This window comes from Acinonyx jubatus, chromosome B1 (assembly GCF_027475565.1).
Source record: "Acinonyx jubatus isolate Ajub_Pintada_27869175 chromosome B1, VMU_Ajub_asm_v1.0, whole genome shotgun sequence".
Lineage (NCBI taxonomy): Eukaryota > Metazoa > Chordata > Mammalia > Carnivora > Felidae > Acinonyx > Acinonyx jubatus.
This window is the reverse complement of record NC_069382.1, coordinates 103,716,752-103,720,781: the sequence shown is the minus strand read 5'-3', so window position 1 is coordinate 103,720,781 and position 4,030 is coordinate 103,716,752. Positions and strand designations below refer to the sequence as shown.

The 4,030-nt window shown below is 34.6% G+C and overlaps 1 pseudogene; it reads left to right on the top strand.

Annotated features, from left to right (window-relative positions):
• The first annotated feature begins 3,146 nt into the window (after window positions 1-3,146).
• On the top strand, window positions 3,147-3,488 carry LOC106978084 (60S ribosomal protein L34-like; annotated as a pseudogene).
• Window positions 3,489-4,030: the final 542 nt, after the last annotated feature.

Here is a 4,030-nt window from a genome sequence, read left to right as displayed (position 1 = left end):
CCTAAATATATGAAAGAAACTAGGAGTAGGAAGCACTCATGATGTTTTCTTCCCTGCCCCCAGGTCTCTTTTGTTAGTGTGATTATTTTTTTCATTTCTTCTTCCAGGCTTCCTGTGTTGATAGATTATCCTTCTCTACAATATGGGGCTTTAACAGAATCTGTATTGTATCAAATAAATACACTAATGAATAGTTAATTCACTCCGTTCAATTGTTTCAGGCTCCACCTTGGATTCCAAACCTCTTTCTCATGAGTACATGCCATTTCTCAGGTGTTCTGTGCTAACTTCACAGGCCTTCATTACTGTTGTACAAAAATGCCAGATCCATACTGTTGTGCAATAGCACTTTGCAACTTAACCTCATAACATGCTACTCTGGATCTTGCTGTATACTAACATTCTCTTCCATTTAGATTGAAAGTGGAGAGGAGAGAATGGCAGAATCAGAATATCTGGGAAAGGAATTCCTGAGATAAGGATATCTTCCCCATTTTACTTTCCAGCTTTCTTTTTTTGTTTTTATTGTTTGTGTGTGTGTGTGTTTATTTTTTTTGGGGGGGGGGGTGGTGAGAGTGAGCTGGGGAGGGGCAGAGAGAAAGGGAGACAGAGGATCCAAAGCAGGCTCTGATCTGAGAGCAGAGAGCCCAGTGGGAGGTTTGAGGCTCAAAGCATGAGATCATGACCTGAGCCAAAGTTGGATGCTAATGACTGAGCCACTCAGGCACCCCTACTCTTCCCCTTTTCTTGAGAGAAGCTGCCAAAAGAGCACCATATCTAGGTCTACTTGCTTGGAGGAGAAGGTCTGTGGGAGGAAGCCCTGTCCAGTCTACAGGTGGGAAATAATGAGTTTCATTTTGGGCTTCAGCATAAAGACACAGACTCCCTGCAATTATATTCATACATACTTCAATATCAACATTTCCAGTAGTATTTGCTGGAGCTGTTGGTCTTGTTTATCAGATGGTTCAGGAAAAATTCACACTCAATGTAAACAATTTCCTCTCAAAAGCAAGTAGATTCTAAGATTGGCAGATAGTTCTAAAATTAAAAGCATATTCTCAATGTAATCTACAATACTGTGGCCATTGTTTTTTGGTCCTAAATTCTCACTCTTGCTTATTTCATACACATTACAATGAAACTTCCTATAAGAATTATTTCACCTGTGCAATTTTAATATACTCTTTTAGCCAATGAAACATATCTCTTGAGGATGTAAAAATTTTTATATACTTTGTCTTCAATTTTTAAGGTACTTTTTCCTTTCAATTTGTCAAAACAGATTATTAGTGTTAACCATGTTATATCATATTTAAATTAATTCAGACAGCTTAATACATGAATATATTCATATGCAAAGCACACAATAGTCAAATCAAATAATGAAGTTAATACACGAAGTTTTGTAGAAAGGAAATCACATCAAGTGCAACTTAACCTAATTGAGACCGATTTTAAATCACTTTTATTTTAAAGATATATTTAATCTTCCAATAATAGCTTTTTTTCTATATGAAATTCAGAGCCCTTTGAATATTTTCCCTTTTTCCTTTTTTTTTCATTTTCATCTTGTTATTTTAATCTACTAAGTGGATGAATTTCCATCTGGCAAGATTTCATTATCTTCTGCTTTGATTAGAAATCATTACAATTTGTACTGTTTTCTTTACCTCCTTTGAAAGGACTTCAATCTCTGTTGGTTTAATAAATATGCTAATGTATGTTACAGGAGTAAAACTCTAAGGAGATTAGAACATGTTCTATTATGGAGAAAGTATGTTATTTTACTTTTTTAAAGCATGTATTAGAAATTTCTAAAGAGAAAGGATGCCTAGCATTTTTTAAATAATTCTTAAGAGTCAATAGAAGACATTTTATTCCATTTAACAATATTTAACAATTTTTATCAAGTGACTACTCTGAAAAATTCTAAGAACACTACTGAGGGTATGCCAAACAAGGCACATATTCTCATGGTGCTAACACCTAAAAACTAAACAATTACAACTAAGGACTGTAACTATTCTGATAGTCGGTAGTATGGGGAAGCTTGAAGGGCATATGAGCTATGTATTTAAAGAATCAGTGAATGAACTTTGAGCAAATGATATATAGGGAAGTTCTTTAAGATAAATGTAATTAATTTAGGTAATTTTTGAATATTGGGCCCAAAGAATATAAATAATTATATCATAGTTTTCTCTACAGTGCTAATAATCCAATTTTATTAACCATTACTTTATCTTCTGTGATTTTCCTATTCATATATTCTACTCATTTTTCTTTTGCCTATTCCCTATTGATTTGCTGACATTGTTTATATGTGAAAGATCATGTGTATATTGATTAAGAGTAAGAATTTGGACTCCTGAAACACTACCTGCATTTAAATCTCATTATATGCAATCACTGTGACCTTGGGCATGATTTTAACATCTCAGTGCTTCAGTTTCCTCATCCATAAAATAGGATAAATAATAGTATCAATCACACAGGGGAGATATAATGATAAAATGAATTAATATGCAGAATGCAGGGCACCTGGTGGCTCAGTCAGTTGAGTGTTTGACTCTTGATTTTGTCTCAGGGTCATGATCTCACAGTCTCATGAGTTCCTCCCTGGGGTTCTGCACTGACAATGCAGTCTTCTTGAGATTTTCCCTCTCTCTCTGCCCCTTCCCCGCTCGCACTCTACGTCTCTCTCAAAGTAAATAAATGAACTTTAAGAAAAAAAAATGCAGGACTCAGGAAAAAAATGTACAAAGTAAGCTCTTTATAATTTTTTGCTGTTGTATCATTATGAATTAGATATTAATCTTAGTGCAAATCTCTCACTAACAACTATTTAAAAGCTATCAAGCATTCAATATGTGTTTCCATTGCCCCTTCATTGTATATCTCGTTTTCCCAAATTGAAACTCTATATTTCTAATCACCTCTTCCGCTAGCTTGTGGACATGTGACAGGCTCTGCCAGTTTGATACAGCTGCATGAGACTCTGATTCATAAGGAAGTCACATCAGGAAACAAGCCAGGAATAACGGGACACCAAAATTGTCGAAGCATACAGGAGCGAAGGCAGTGAGTTTATGGTAATAATGGTGGCCTTTGCTTTTCCAGGGATATGTCTAGAGACATTCTGAATGGTCCAGTGTTTCACATACTGTCATAAGCTATCCTACAATACAGCCTCTAGCAAAACTAGGCTATTGCAAACCCCTGCTAATAGAATTGTTTACTTTTATACCCAGAGGTTTGCGAAAGTACCAAAATCTGCATGTGACGTGTTTTCAGGCTGACTTCAAAGGGTCCATGCTATAAGAACTAAAGTTCTTATGAGGCTGTCTAAAATGAAAAAAACATGTCAGAGGGCCTATGGTGGTTCCATATGTGCTACATGTGTCCCTGACTGGATCAAGTGTGCTTTCTGTATTGAGGAGCAGAAAATCCTGAAACTGTTAAAGGCACAGAACACAGAAAACTAAGTAATAAAATGAAGCTTATTTTGAGTAATAAAATGATTTAAAAGCTAAAAATAAAATAATAAATAATTATGATAGCCCTTTCAAAATGACACTGAAGCATTAGGATCAGCAGTATTAGTTAACCACCAAGTTCTATGGTATGGTCTTAGAGTTGTTACTGCGAGCTTATTAATATTTCTTTATAAACACTTCCTACTTAAACCTGTGGAAATGTAGTCTATTTACTTAGAGTAAGGAGAAAGATCAATATAGTAATTTACTTCAGAGGTAATTAGTCATCTCACCTGATTGAGTTGAAATCAGCAAATAATAATAATTAATAGTAATAATAATTAACATGAGAGAAGGGATGTATTCTATAGCATATAATGATAGACATTAGCTTAGTTTATCATTGTGGTAACTTAGAATAACATGTGTTTTAAAGTAAGCTCTTCCTTGCACTGTGAAGAAAACCATAAACAAATCAAAAAGGCAACCTACTGAATGGGAGAAGATATTTTCAAATAACCTATCTGATAATAGGTTAATATCCAAAATAT